The following is a 17,180-nucleotide window of genomic DNA, read 5'->3' on the forward strand; positions in this document are numbered from 1 at the left end:
TGTATCTGGTCACGGGCTCCGATCCCAGATTGGCACTGATTATATTACTTCATCTGTCAATACCATACCAGGTAATGTTTACGACCTGCGACACTTTCCCTTCCAACTGAAGCTGTTCACACTCTTATATATCCGGAAGACTTATGGGCGTATAGAATTTACTTTATATAATAACATAGGCACGGGCTTCCTAATTTCCTAATACATTTCTTTCTCTGTGCACATACATGTATGAACGAATGTCTATGAAACGTAATAGTTGTTTGTATTTGTGTAAGGATAGGCTTCTCAATTTGCTATTTTCTGTGGTAGTTGATTTGTGCCTCCTCAAGGAGACGTTGTTTCTATATTTGCAGGACATTTTGAACCCGTTGAACTGCATTAGTGTTTCCTTAATGTTTTGTCTACATTTAGTATTATGTTGCTTTTTGGTTTGATTTTATATATGTTGCCTACAGATAGTTGCCTATTCGTTCTCTAACACGTTTCTGTACACGTTGTACTTTAATAATTATGCCGTTATTTTTTTATTTTATTAAATAAATTGAAACCTTTGAAATGTATCTGTTAACATTTGCAAGGTAACAGGATCCAAACGAAGTCCAGATCTACATTGCTGTAACGCATCAAAACCATTATCAGATGGGAGATGAGCATTATTTTGGCGTGTGATTCATTATTTCACATTCCCACGTTACCTATGTGACCTGTAGGTTTGTCCTGTGCAATGTAACAAATGACAAATGCAGTTCTAAATATACCAGCGGGTAAAAGAGCTTTGCTTCACTTACTATCAGGGGAAATAATGTATGCAAACAGAGAAGGATTTTGCAACAGAACAATATATTGTTGTCCATGAAACAGTGTCGACATGAATTCTTTGTAAACGTCATCTCAGGCTGAAGGTGGCGTAGGGTCAATTGTCAGTTCACACATAAGTATCGGTATGACCACCCTGGGCTTGAAAAAAACGGCACCTCAATGACGACACAAAATGGTTGAGGAAGGCTTGTAAGATGTCTTTCCAGGTGTGAACCAAGGCCTGGACCAACGTCACCATTTGGTTTGGAAGTCGGCATGAACGACGTTTCACTTCTTCCTACGCACGTTCGAAGGACAACAGGTCTGGTGAAACAGAAGACCAAGGGAGTGTGGGGAGGCTCGGCTGTCCAATGGAATATGTGACCACATTTCCAACGTGAGGGCGTGCTGCCGTAAAGTAATATGACGTTGATTGGTCTCACGAAACGGGAGGACTTGAGGACGGATCACTTCATCACGGTACCGTACACATGTTATGGTCAGCTTGCCATCGATGACTACGATGACTACAAACACGTTAAACAACACACTGTCAGACACGCAGCGTTCCATCTGACATCGATAATCACGCGGACGGACATCACTGCTGTCAAGATGAATCCTGGACTCGTCTGTGAAGATGACTTACCTCCAGTCCTGTAACCTGAACCTCAGATATTGTCTTGACCATGACATGACGTGGCAGCAAATTTGGTCGTACAGCTGTTCTGATGTTCACAATGTTCGTACCAATGTAAGTCAGTGATGCTGGGAAAGATGCAGTCTCAAATCGATTTCTCAGGTGAAGCAAACGGACATGATTTTCTTGCTGACTTGACCTTACTCGTGGACGTCCAAAACGTGGTCTGTCCCTGGCGTTCCCTGTATGTTGTAACCGACCCCAGAGTGACTGTATTGTGTTACAATGAACACCAAACCGCTCATTTCCAGATAGGCGTGGCATATCGTTTACGAGGTTTGACCGTTAACAAGTTGTTTTTTACTGTTCATTCTTTGTGTCTCAATTCAACCAATTTTATCGTGAAAGAATTACACGGTTTAACATTTATCAAGGCGGCCGTGCCCGTGTGCTCGACCCCCACACCCCATAATTGTAGGCAGGGGCAAAACTTCTGAATGGACAATAGCTCAATTCACGATACTGTGTTTGAATTAACTCGCCCCCATTTGTACTGCGTGTGACGAATTACTTACTCATGGAATTTTATGCATGAAAAGACGGATGCATTTATAGGTCTTCATGGGTAATTCTACCATGAATGTGGAAATTACTCGATTCTGATTGGTCAAACAGAAGTTGCCAATTCGCAATAATAAAACCTGATTGAAACAACCGATTTTACGGCCGGATCGCCGCGAAAGCTAATATTCATAGAACTTTCATAGTACTTTTTTTCAGTCATTGTTGGTCGGCATATTTAAACAATTATATCTACAATTATAGTTTACAAAATGCGAAATGCTGGTATTTATATTCAAAAGATGTTTGGAAATACAATTCGTGCATAAAACATGATATAAATCAGCAAAGAGAATGTATTTAATGTTTTGGGAAAAACAGGGAGCTTTGAATTCGACACTTTCCTACATACGACTCTTTTGCATCACAATGAGTCCATGGCAATCTTTTAGGGGTTATGGGTTTGGGTTTTTTTAGGGGGTGGGGGATTGGGGGGGTCCGCCAGTACATATACTCAAAAGCTACGATCATACTCTCATAATGACTGGGACAGTCTCCAGTGCTGTGGTGTATCCTGGAGAGCGGAAGATCGGTTGTGCCATCCCCTGTCTACGTCAGAACTAAAAATGGATGGTACTTGCTATCCTGCCTGTGCGTCGACATAAAGGGGATAAAACAATTAAAGACTGGCCGGCTCGAGGGCAGTATAATGTGCGCAAAAGACTTTAGTGTGAAACCAACATACAATCAACAAATGTATTACATGCTTTCTAGGTTGACAAATCAATACAAATTACTGCACAGCAGTAGTGCAATATTCAGTGGCAATATATAATATGTTGGCAGTGGTCAGGATCAAATACCAAAACAGTGGTGACAGCAAAAGTCAGTGATAATAATATATTCGCCCAGCAACGACAGTGGTCAATTCCCCGAGATGGGCCTAGATTGGATTCCAGAGATAAGTGATCTTCACACGAAAGCTGATTTTTGATGTAAGAAATGCGAGGGATGACAGGCACGTGCCCGCACCACTTATGTACTACAACAACCTTCCAGAAATTTCCACACAGTGCCAGACCAGGCCCAGTGTCACAAGACCATCACATGATATTCCACATGTTTCTATATCGCTTGACATCCATTCATGCTATTCCGGAAGTTTACACAACACACATCTAAATATAGCAACTTCCTCACCACTGCTTGCGCTAAATAGTACAACACTTCTGACAATTAATCTTTTTTTCAAAATACACTGCAATGAGAAACAATGTAACACAGCTACAATCATTGCTTAACAAAAACAATACACTGCCATATAATATACTAAACTCAATTTCACCTGATTGTGAGCATCAAGGTGCTTTATCATGGAAAAGGCAATGATTACGTCAAATTACGCTCATTACGCCAACATTTTGGCACTTATAAAGAGAAGGGCATTTAGTATGTTCATAGTCCTTATACAGTGCAGACAAATTCTGCTGGAAGACTGCAGTCCCCGAGTTTCATCATAAACTCAGTGGTATTTATCTGTGCTGAGTGAGTTCAAATTTAACGTTGACTTTTTATTTATATTATATAACAAGTCGTACACTAATGAAGTGGTGTATTTCCACTATCAGGAACCATAAACGTTTTTCATCTCGATAAGCCACTTTGACGACGACAAGTCATTTTATAGTGATGTTCGTGTCATGAACTTACACGGAAGTATTCCATAATGCAGGTCATGTGCTCTCAATGTTTCGACAGTTATACACCCTTAGTCATATGTGCTTCATCTCAGGAACGTACAAGGAAGTATTCCACAATGAGCGAGTATGGTTTTACGCCGCTTTTAGCAAAGTTCACGGCGGGAGGACATCAGAAATGGGCTTCACACATTGTACCAATTATTCAATAATGAAGGTCATGGGATCTCAATATTATAGTATGTAATATGAGTCGTATGTGCTTTGAAATTGCAAGGGTTTCTAAAGCAGTGTGCGATTAGCCAGACATAATTAGCGCCATTTTATAATGTAACCTCATGGAATACGTACAGTATACTTCTCTAGTTCCTCCTAATAGTAAAATAAGTACGTTCGTTATGTGAAATAGAAATCATATGAGTTTGTTCTCATCATGTTTCTCAGACTAACTGTTTAGTTACCACGACGTGTTGTAAGATAGGCTCACCCTGAGCTGAAGAGGAAGTAGAAGATCCAAACCATTGATGTTTTAATCAATCCACTTTCTCGGCGTTACTGGCCTTACAGATAAGGAAGTCAAAATGTATATAAAAACATCCCTGACGGGGGTGGGGGTGGGGGTGGGTGGGGTGGTAATGCGATGTTTGTATCACAAGGAATATTACGGATAACAACTTATGTCCTGTAACTACCAGACATTGGGCTGCTTGAGGTGTGAAGGGGCAAGACGTAGCCCTGCAACGCCATGGAGATAAAATAACGAAGTCGTTATTCATATTATTCCTTGTAATGTACATGTACATGTAGCTCCTAAATGCTTATACAGACTCCGGTAATTCTTTGTGACTAATATGTTTCCAATTTTGTATACTTTCTTTTGCCTGGCAGTTTACCAGGTGAAGTAATGCCCATGTGGTATTGAATGTCAGCTCACGAAATCTGAAACTCAATCATATTTATACCAGTTATAATATGGTAGTTGTATTGCATACGTCCCCGTGAACCTTTAAGTGTGTCACAAGTAGTTTTTGAGTAGTTTCGTACAATTCTGTGACTTTTGTGACAATACGACTCCTGGAAGATCATCATCTGCGATTCATCATTTTATTATGTAGCAATTTCTTATATACTTTCAGAAAGTGATTCACTGGTCTGGTTTGGGAAAGTGCAGGAATGTGATGCACGGAAAACACTGCAATCAAGAAAGCTTTGTTGGCGGACATTGCCGTGGGAAATGTCGACACTGTAATAATGTATCATGTAACCTTTACGTGTGTTCCTTTGAATGTGAGCACACGTGGTGGGGTCCAAAATGCGAGAACAGGTGCAGCAACAGATGTGTGAACCAAGCGTGTAATGATCGCGGTGGACAGTGTTCAATGGGATGCAAACCTGGCTTTTTCGGTGACGGTTGTGGAGCAGTATGTAGTGATTACTGTCTCAATGGCCACTGTAATGAAAATAATGGCAGTTGTAATCATGGGTGTAAGGCAGGATACCACGGACCCAAATGTAGACAAACATGTTCCCAGTATTGCGGAAACATACAATGTAATGACCAGACAGGAACATGTGAACCATGTTTCACTGATCATTGGGATATCTGCCACGACGGGTGCTTCAACCTCAATTGTACTGCTTGTCAACAGAGCACAGGAAGATGTAATGTGTGCGAGGAAGGGTGGTATGGTGATTATTGCTCTCTGAAGTGTGCAGAGGGATGTCTCAACAACAGTTGCAACATTGACGGTGGATGTCGGTGTAATGATGGATACTATAGTGCCGCATGTGACCAGAAATGCCCAGAAAACTGCTACCAAGGAATTTGCCAGATCAAGGGATTTTGTAAGAACTGTACACCTGGGTCTAAATGTAGCAAAAACTGTAAGGACGATGAATGTTCTCTTCAGTCTGGCGTTTGTACTCGTGGTTGTAGGAAAGGCTATCATGGAGCGTTCTGTAACCTGACGTGTAGTGGAGGTTGTGCAGAGGAGGAATGCGACCAGGCTACCGCAATGTGTCTCGATGGGTGTAAACCAACTGCATATGGAAAATATTGCGAACATACGTGCAGTGCTACCTGTCCCCGCCACATGTGTCACAATGTTAAGGGGGAACAAGATGATGTCAAATGCAGTTTGGATTGTATTGATGGACGTTGGGGATCGATGTGTGAACACACATGTTCCCCCATCTGCCAGTCATTGTAACAGATCAACAGGTGCGTGTGAGAAATGTAAGAGTGGTTTGAACTCTGAACTCTGAACTGTCGCTTGGGCTTTATGTCCGGGTATAGCACTGAAGAAATGTACATTATGATTCTACACATCAGGACAGCTGTGCTTAAGAGTGGTTTATGAGGTGACTTTCCGGGTCCAGACTTGATTGTTTGTAGGGGAGATTGCAACAAAGAATTACGTTTTAATGCAAATTGTGTGAGTGGCTGGTGTTCACGGCGGACATACTTAGTCTTTTAGCAACTGATTATTCTCTTGCGTTGACATTTTGTAGCATTGTGACTTGTACCCTATGTTCCCGTGCTTTTGGTCGTGTGAATTGACTTGACTTTGCATCTGTTTGAGACGTGAGACATCAGTGGAGCAGGATATGCTCACCTTTCTGCGAACATATACACCTGATATCATCTATATCTGATAGTGATTCATAAACACATGCTTATGATATAGTCGGAATCGTACAATGTTGTAATGTTTTTGTCGCTTTTACTTAAGTGTCATTATCATTTAAGTTGACGTGTAATAATCCTGTGAAACACGGAGGTGTTGCCCTGTGATCGTCAACCAAGAAGTCTCAGGTCCAACTCCCCATATTGCTACAATGTATGTAGGGTCCCAAAATGTCAAGGCCGAATACCAATGTCCGATGAAATAATATAAAATGTCATATAATTCTTGGCACATGCTCAGACCAAACTGTAAATTTTATTATTAGGATGTACGTATGAAGCTGTTCAGAGTTGTGTCCCGTAGTCGTGCCAGGATCAACTGATTGTGATCCCTCATTCGTACTGGTTCCTGGGTAGTCAGGATCGTACCTGGGCAAATCTCTACAGCCTTTGTCACATGGGGATTTCCTTATACACTAACCTGACACTCCCTCGTGTACTGCCATTACATTGAGATGACCACACATGACGGAATGACAGAACCTCGGAATGCAAATTACGTTTCGTTTAAACGTTAAAACATTAATCGGGACAAATATTCAAAAAGTCGCCCCACGTTATTCCACATGAACATTGTTGATCAGGAAATAGTTCATAATTTGTAACAAAGATCCATTTTTCTCTGTTAACATTAAGAATTTAGATTGGTAGATACAACTTTCTAACTCTGCACTTCACTTGTTTATATTAGCACATATACAAACGGATAATAAACGGAGGAATGATGGAAAGCATACACTTGAAAGTGGGATTTGACAAAAAATTACAAACGTTATCAAACCGTTGCTAGACTGACCTGTTGTGAGATACCTATTCATGATGCACATAATGTACCCATATCAAATACTCGTACATCACCATCCAATAACAATTTATTATTTGTTTCATTTAACCACAATAACAAATGGGTGTATACTTTCTGTTGCCTGGCGGTATAGTATGCACCTTTTTTCGCTTCATAAGTTTCAATGTTAGCTTGTCAGCTTATATTTTCCTCGAAAAAAAATAATTCTTTGGGAATGCTTTCCTTAGAAATGATTCACAAACATCCGGCAGTTTGAGGTTTCGACGTGACTCGCGTACAATTATAACTCTTGTAAGGTAAGCTTTCTAGATATGTTTTAGCTTCAATAAATCACGACATGAGTGTCGGTTTAAACCAAAGGTCAATGCGATACAAGGAAATAGAACGAGTACTTTTCCTGAAAAACGCGTAGGTTGTGACTGCAAGTGAACGTTGCAATAAATTGTTATTATAGTGTGTTGTAGTGTGATCGAAAGCAATATGACGTAATAAAAAAGGATGTTTTAGATGTGTCTGAAAATAGTGCAAAGTGCAATGTAAACTGAACACTACGGAGAGCAAATAACTGTCTGTTTGAATGTAAAGTACCGTGGTCGACCGGTGGTCTTCGAAGTTGTTCCCCACTTCCACCTCAGCATTACGATGACCACATGCACATGGGCGGTCAGACATATCGGCATGATTATCATCGGTGTGACAATGGTCCTACAGATGAGTTGTGGTTAGTTTAAATAGTTTCTGTCATGTTAGAAGAAAATGTTAATGCTCATATTCAATCTCAGCTATGTGTTTGTTATAAGTTATTAGGTGCAGTAAACTACGTTTATAACGAACACGCTTATAACGAACTGACCGGTATCACGAACCTATTTTTTAGTCCCGACCATGTGTTGTATAAATGCTGTATATATGCTTATAACGAACTACGGTTATTACGAACTAATCTGAGGGTATACGAATCATGCGCATGCGGTTGCCAGTGCATGACTGTGGGTGCGTGAGTGTATGAGTGCATGCATAGTCTGACCATAATATTCATGATCATGTGTGAATGTACAATGTTATGTATATGTTGGATCCGTGTGTGTGTTTGTGCGTGTTGGCGTGTGTGTACTATGGTTCAGATCAGAGCATGTTTTATCGATTACATGGTTGGTTCCTTTACACGCCGTCGCCGCACGACTTCTGTGCGGCGTCGAGCAAAAAACACTTTCTTTTTATGGTTTGGTTTGGTTGGTTTGTTGTTTAACGCTGCACTCAGCAATATTCCAGCTATATGACGGCGGTCTGTAAATAATCGGTTCTGGACCAGACAATCCAGTGATTGGTATCATGAGCATCGATCCACCCAATTGGGATCAATGACATGCATCAACCAAGTCAGCGAGCCTGACCACCCGATCCCGTTAGTGGCCTTTTACGACAAGCATAGTCACCTTTTACGGCAAGCATGGGTTGCTGAAGACCTATTCTACCCCGGAATCTTCACGGGTCCTTTCTTTTTATGTAAATTGTTCGAGTGGCGGGTGTTACCGGTAGGATAAGACATGTTTACTCGTTTCGCGAACACCTGGTATCACTGATATTCAGAGGGTAGTACAGTTGTCCGGGGCGTTGGAATTCGCTGTGTAGAGTTGCGTCCCTTGGGCACGCCTGAAAACTTTGACTGTGAATTCGAATCCCGGTTCGACCTGTTTCTAGGTTTGTCAATACCATACCTGTGCTCGTGGGTTTCACCAAAGTGGTCCTCGTTTGAGAGTGGTCCATCACTTTCCTCCCACATTAAGCTGACACGCGCTGTTATCTGAAATTCTGTAAAAAGTGGCGTTGAACCCAACTCACTCACACTCTCATTCAATTTTCAGGGATCCATTCATGTCATTTTCACTACTATTTTGCCTTTAACGCAAACTGGAATAAGTTTCGTCGGACAATTTTATGGTGTTGACGTTTAAATTCATATTTATGAAATGTTTGTTCTCTTTGTTACAGCCGAACCAATATGTCGTGGAGGCACCTACTACTCTGATGACGGAAGATGTGTGCCTTGTTCAAAACCACCAAAGACACAAACATCAAACTCCGTGTACAGCATGTATTGTGAAGGTCTATGTGGCAAGGGTAAAATGGGACTTTACTGTGGACAAGACTGTAGCGATGGATGCAACAAGGCATTTTGTAACAGATGGACCGGAGAATGTATATACGGTTGTAGGGCTAATCGTTATGGTACGAAGTGCGATATACCCTGTGAACACTGTGCATTTTGTGTCGATGTGGCTGAGCAAGAGTGTGTTTGTAATAATGGTTATTACGGTGGGCAGTGCAACCAAAAGTGCCCTGTCAATTGCAAAAACAATACGTGTACTTCGAACGGCACGTGTCATTTGGGCTGTTCATCTAGTTGGGTTGGGAACAAATGTGACCAACAGTGTCTAAACTGCGTTAAAGATTCCGACTCCAACCATAACTGTCTGGACGGGTGGTATGGAACTACATGCAACCAGAGCTGTCGTGTTCGATGTTCAAAAGGACTTTGCAGCAGAAATGGATCTTGTATGTTTGGATGTGTCGAGGGCTTGTTCGGAGAAACTTGTGAAGAGGCGTGTCCGGACACATGTGAGTCCCGCTCGTGCAAGGATGATGGTTCCTGTGAGTCTTGCCACCCTGGGTATAGAGGGAACAGATGTGATGAGCCCTGTGACAAGACATGCAAAACGTGTCAGCAAGACGGATATCTGTGCATGTCCTGTAAATCTGGACACTTCGGTAACTCTTGCCAGTTTCAGTGCAAGAACTGTCGCAAAGGAATCTGTCATATTACAAATGGTTCTTGTGCACGAGGCTGCAAGAATGGAATGCACGGACCATATTGTGATAAGAAATGCAACAGGAACTGTAGGATGCTCACAGCTGACACATGTCTTATGGACTCGGGGTCATGTAACCATGGCTGTCGAAGTGGCTGGTTAGGAACCCAGTGTGATCGAGAATGCGGCGCCGGTTGCAGATACCCATGTGACAGAGAGACTGGAGAATGCAAAGTTGGATGCAAACCGTCTCTCTATGGCTCCTTCTGTAATATCAGCTGCAGCGACCACTGCCTCAACTCTAACTGTACGCTGACCATTGATGGCTACCATATTGTTTGTGTTGGCGGATGTAGGGAGGGATGGTCTGGACCCTATTGTGAACGTAAGTTAATTAAGAAATAAACGACGAGTGGGAGCTGTTTATTGTTCAATAATCCACTGTAGGGAGAATAAACCAAGAGGGGTGCAGCTGCAGGGAGAATAAACCATGAATAACGCAGTGTGTTATTGTATGATAAAAAACGACCACAATTCGTTTATTTTTTATATGAGACTTCAACATTATTTTCAGCCTCTTTTAAGATGTTCATAAAATGTGAAAGCTTTAAAAATAGTTACCTTAATTATAATAATGACTCCTCGCTGAATAGAATCCGAGTTCGGAAATGTCAGACAAGTCCATTTTATGAACATGTGGGTTACGTTTGGTATTTCCAGCATATTCTCACAATCCTCACGTCAATAATCTGTACCTTTCTCCTAATACCGGCTTGTCGTAAAAGGCGACCAACGGGATCGGGTGGTCAGGCTTGCTGACTTGGTTGATGCATGTCATCGATCCCAATCGAGTGGATCGATGCTCATGATATCAATCACTGGACTGTCTGGTCCAGACTCGATTATTGCTGAGTGCGGCGTTAAACAAAAAACAAACCAACTAACCTAATACCGATTGTCTTATCACTCCCACTTTTTTGATGCGATCATTCGATCACTGCCTTTATCTGCATATCCTAGCTACATCTAAGGGGAACAACTCATTAGACACTTCTTTCTCACAACTAACGTCGTCCAATCTGTGACGTCATCAAGTTGCGAACGCATCTTCGTATCACCTGAAATGACGTCATGATAGATCCATGTTTTATTGTGAAATAAACCACGCTTTGTTCTTCATTGCTCTTTGCGATGTATCGCCTTGCTATCGTATTTAGAGACATACAATACATTTAACGCAACTATTACAAATATGGATTGTGCCACGATACAAAAGGAAGCTTGTGTGTATTATTAATCTCGTTTATTTTCGGTTTCAGGAGCGAACTCGAGCGACTGGACATTGATAGCATTTACAGTTACTGCTGTCGGAATCATAGGTTGTCTAATTGGCGTTATTATCAGGTACATTACTATACCAACGGGAAGAAGTAACAGTTACTGTTCTTCATACAAAGTGGTGTAAATGTTCTGTTATTGCATTTACAAGATAATATTGGATCATTCATCTGATCAAAGTTTTATCATAACACATTCATTCACAAAACACATACCTGGTAACAAGAGACAGAACGACATTCTCTTAAAGAGGGGTGGTCCAACAGTTCAATGAGCAATGTCAATATTGGGTATGAACACCATTTGCGATGATACAGGCAAGGAAGCGGCGGCGCATTGAAGACACCAGGTGACTCGAAATAGCATGGGAGATGTCATCCCGTCAGCATACGCCATTAAAATTACCATTAACAATGATGGTGTGTTCTTCCATGAGTTGTAATGCCACCCCACACCATAACATTTCCACTACCAAACTGATGACAATGTAATAGCGTCGCTAAAACGTTCTCATGTACGCCTGTAGACGCTTGCACGACCATGAGAGCTCTCCAGATGGTTTTGAATCTCAGATACCGTCTATACCAAGCTAGGCGTCCCCGACGGTGACGTGGAAACATGATTAGGCGTATAGCTGGACGTCGGGTTCGGGTGCTTTGTCTGCTACTGATTTGACTCAACCTCCGAAATGTCCGAGCTCTTAATGTGGCAGTAATATGTTGTATCAATTCCGTAGCTGCACCTACCGAATATGGTTGTCTTGTTGGGTTGAGGTGAAACGTAAAAAGACCTGTCCATGGCAGATCATGAGTGTTGTAGATAACGTTTCCAAAGAGATGATATTGTGCTTCGATGAACATTGGAAAGTCTGTCACCTTCCTGTTTGCAACATGCCCACGGCATTGCTTAAGCGTTATTTACTGTCAACGAAAAGTGCTTTCATTAGTACCTGACAGCTAAACAATCATTGTGTGCTGTTCACATTAAAAACCCACATGTGCTCCGAACAAACACGAAAACATGCTAATGGTGCGCTGTACATGAACATGCAAGTGTAAATTGTAAACCACGTCCTTAAAGTTGAGGCGATGTCTTCACGGATATGCTTTGAAAGATGCATCAGTCAGTTTCAGAATATGTCATTTTTGTTGAACTTCATATAATTGAACGCTTTTCCGCCAGTATATAAAACAATTTGAGGTCCTGAAACTTCAAGAGTGATGTAAATGTTCTCAGCTGCTTCCTTTATTAGCGAAAGTGCCAGGGCTGTGTAATGGATATAAGGTTCAAGGAAAAGTGTAAATGTAAGTCTCACATTTACTGGCGTACCAACCTGCTATTTGTGTTATTTCCAGTCAGATCATCATTGTTGTTTCATGGATTGGTTAATACTGATACATGAATTTTGTGGTTTTATCACTCCCCAGGAAGCTGGTGTGGAGACTCCGACAACAGGGACTGTACTTGTCCGCTGTGGACGGTTCGGTGGCGTACACTGCTGGTACCAGAACCACGACCACCACAACCACGGATGGGTATCCAGATGTCGGCGTGGAGGACTACGAAGATATTGCTGAGGTAGTGGCGGTGAATGACTACTACGTTCCAAGGCAGAAATATGTAACAGCAAACGACCAACATGAGTACCGTGGGGCAAGTGATGCCATCTACGAGGTGGTCCAATAGAAGACAAATGTCACTGTACTCTACCTGTGGGCTACACTGTTCATTATACTGTATATTTACCCACACTGTACATTTACCCATATTGTACATTCCACTACACTGTGCCTTTACCCACATTGTACATTTACCCACACCGTACATTCCTCTACACTGTACATTTCACTACATTGTACATTCCCCTACACTGTACATTCCCCTACATTGTACATTCCACTACACTGTACATTCCACTACACTGTGCATTCCCTACACCGTACATTCCACTACACTGTACATTCCCCTACACTGTACATTCCCCTACACTGTACATTCCCCTACACTGTACTTTCCCCTGCACTGAACATTCCCCTACACTGTACATTCCCCTACACTGTACATTCCCCTACATTGTACATTCCACTACACTGTACATTCGACTACACTGTGCATTCCCTACACCGTACATTCCACTACACTGTACATTCCCCTACACTGTACATTCCCCTACACTGTACATTCCCCTACACTGTACTTTCCCCTGCACTGAACATTCCCCTACACTGTACATTCCCCTACACTGTACATTCCCCTACACTGTGCATTCCAATACACTGTACATTCCCCTACTATGTACATTCCTCTACACTGTAGATTCCCCTACACTGTGCATTCCACTACACTGTACATTCCCCTACATTGTACATTTCCCTACACTGTACATTCCCCTACATTGTACATTCCACTACACTGTACATTCCACTACACTGTGCATTCCCTACACCGTACATTCCACTAAACTGTGCATTCCACTACACTGTACATTCACTACACTGTACATTCCCCTACACTGTACATTCCCCTGCAAGGTACATTCCCCTACATTGTACATTTCCCTACACTGTGCATTTCACTACACTGTACATTCCCCTACTATGTACATTTCTCTACACTGTAGATTCCCCTACACTGTACATTCCTCTACACTGTACATTCCCCTACTCTGTGCATTCCACTACACTGTACATTCCCCTGCATTGTACATTTCCCTACACTGTACATTCCCCTATATTGTACATTCCCCTACACTGTACATTCCCCTACTCTGTGCATTCCACTACACTGTACATTCCCCTACATTGTACATTTCCCTACACTGTACATTCCCCTATATTGTACATTCCACTACACTGTACATTCCTGTACATTGTACATTCCCCTACACTGTACATTCCCCTATATTGTACAGTCCCCTACACTGTACATTCCCCTACATTGTACATTTCCCTACATTGTACATTCCCCTACACTGTACATTCCACTACACTGTACATTCCCCTACATTGTACATTCCCCTACACTGTACATTACCCTACATGGTACATTCCACTACATTGTACATTTCCCTACATTGTACATTCCCCTACACTGTACATTCCCCTACATTGTACATTCCCCTACACTGTACATTACCCTACATGGTACATTCCACTACATTGTACATTTCCCTACATTGTACATTCCCATACACTGTACATTACCCTACATGGTACATTTCCCTACATTGTACATTCCCCTGCACTGTACATTTCCCTACATTGTACATCCCCCTACACCGTACATTCCCCTACGCTTTGTATTCCCCTACACTCTACATTTCCCTACACTGTACATTCCCCTACACTGTACATTTCCCTACACAGAATATTCCTCTATACTGAGCATTCTCTTTCTCTGAACATTCCCCAACACTGTACATTTTACTTACACTGTACATTCCCCTGCAAGGTACATTCCACTACACTGTGCATTCTTTACACTGTACATTCCACTACACTGTGCATTCCACTACACTGTACATTTCCCTACACCGTACATTCCACTCGCTGTGCATTCCACTACATTGTACACTTCCCTACTTGGTACATTCCACTACACTGTACATTCCACTACACTATACATCACACTACACTGTGCATTCCACTGCACTGTACATTCCAATACACTGTACATTCCACTACATTGTGCACTACCCTACACTGTACATTCCACTACACTGTGCATTCCACTACACTGTACATTCCCCTACACTGTACATTCCACTACACCGTAAATTCCTCTACACTGTACATTCCACTACACTGTACATTCCCCTACACTGTGCATTCCACTACACTGTGCATTCACTACACTGTACAATACCCTACACTGTACATTCCCCTACACTGTACATTCCCCTACAGTGTGCATTCACTACACTGTACATTCCTCTACACTGTACATTCCCCTACACTGTCCATTCCCCTACTCTGTACATTCCTCTACACTGTACATTCCCCGTCTCTTTTCAATTCCCCTACACTGTTAATAATGCACTGTTCATCTGCTCTACACTGTCCATGTGGTCTACATTTACCACCATATGATCTACACTCTTCATGTGGACCACCCATATCCAACCCATTCTTGCCGTAAAAAGCGACTATGCTTGTCGTGTGAGGCGACGGGTGGTCAGACTCGCTGACTTGGTTAGTGCATGTCATCGTATCCCAATTGCGTGGATCGATGCTCATGATATCAAGCACTGCATTGTCTGGTCAAGACTCGATTGTTTACAAACCGCCGTCATATAGCTGGAATATTGCTGAGTGCGGGGTTAAACAACAAACAAACAAACAAAGCTTGAATCACCATGGTATTTGTCGTTAATCGTCAAAGTTTAGGGCTTCAATAAAATGTCCACTCTAGGATTGCTTGATGAATAAATATGTATATAACTGTAACTAGTGTTGTGTTTCACGCTTCCACATGCATGGTGTAACTTCATCGAAAACTGCTGAGTAGGAACGTTACTCGGATGCGGTACACCAGGGCGATCAACGTTCCTGGTGTACATCTGACCCATCTGATTGTGTGCAGACGTATCCCGACAGTATGGATCATTGCTAAGACGTTCGAGTTATACCCTCAATATGAGTGTGAAAACGATAACAAAGTAGTGAAATATCATTCACCCATGTGGACCCATGCGACGAATATATTCCTAGAACACCATTCGTTTTGTAAGACCTGATTTATATGACGAATGCTGATAATGTGTCATTGATACCTGAGAGTTTTGATCATTACCCAATCAGCCGCTGGTTTGCTTGACCAAGACGTATTTATTGATAAGCCGCTTGATATAGCTTGGCTACCTATTCCGTCTCTATGTATTATAGACATGTATACCCTTTCCTAATTTCACAGTATCTCACTATGTATGTATGTGAGAGGGAAGTTGCGAAGACATTCTTTTCGTAAAATTTCCTCAGGTTGAAATGTTTAGGTATTTCATGAAATGCGTGAATGGATCCATCATTCCTGAAGCATTTCACGAAATTACCCATTTCACACCTTGCCTTGACCATATACAACAGTACTCAAACAGCCAATCCTTCAATAATCTCTACACACACGCGAAGATATATATTTGAAATATTAAGCATAAATCGTAAATATGCAATTTGTACATCCTTGCAGAAGGTGAAGCTGGAGGTCCCCTGGTGTTTTATGGTACTGGCAATTTTCAGTAGTATCCATGCACATGTATTCATTTGCATACAATTCAACACACTCATTTATTTGTGGAATCTTTTGTCGCATTATTCTTGTTTTCAGTTCACTTGTCTAGTCTGACAGAAAAATCGATAAAAGTACTATTAATCTTGTAACGTTTTGTACACATACTAAATTACACATACTAAATTACAGACCGTCATCGCATAGCTGGAATATTGCGGAGCGTGGCGTTAAACAACAAACAAGCAAATACATGTATTTATTAAATAAAGTTCCCTAAACATTGCAATAGAACAGTTGAGTTGTTAAAGTGTTCGCCCTTCATGTATTCTAACCCGGATCTTTACTGATATTTTGCCTTTTATGCCCAATGGCATATGTTTCATCGGATAATCGAGACTTGGTATTCTCTGTACGTTATATATTTAATCCCTACGGCACACGTTACGAATATAAGACTGTGATTTTGAGCGGATATTCGCTGGTATCATTCCAAGTGTATGTACATGCAAGCTTCAAATAGCTATACAAAGCGAAAGTTTCGTTCAGCAGCATTAACTCGTTGGGTACCTTACACGAACTTACTGTCATCCAGTGAGTAAAGCAAAGAAGTGGAGAT

The sequence above is a fragment of the Haliotis rufescens genome, unplaced genomic scaffold (genome assembly GCF_023055435.1).
Source record: "Haliotis rufescens isolate VD_foot unplaced genomic scaffold, xgHalRufe1.0.p SCAF_1, whole genome shotgun sequence".
NCBI classification, from domain to species: domain Eukaryota; kingdom Metazoa; phylum Mollusca; class Gastropoda; order Lepetellida; family Haliotidae; genus Haliotis; species Haliotis rufescens.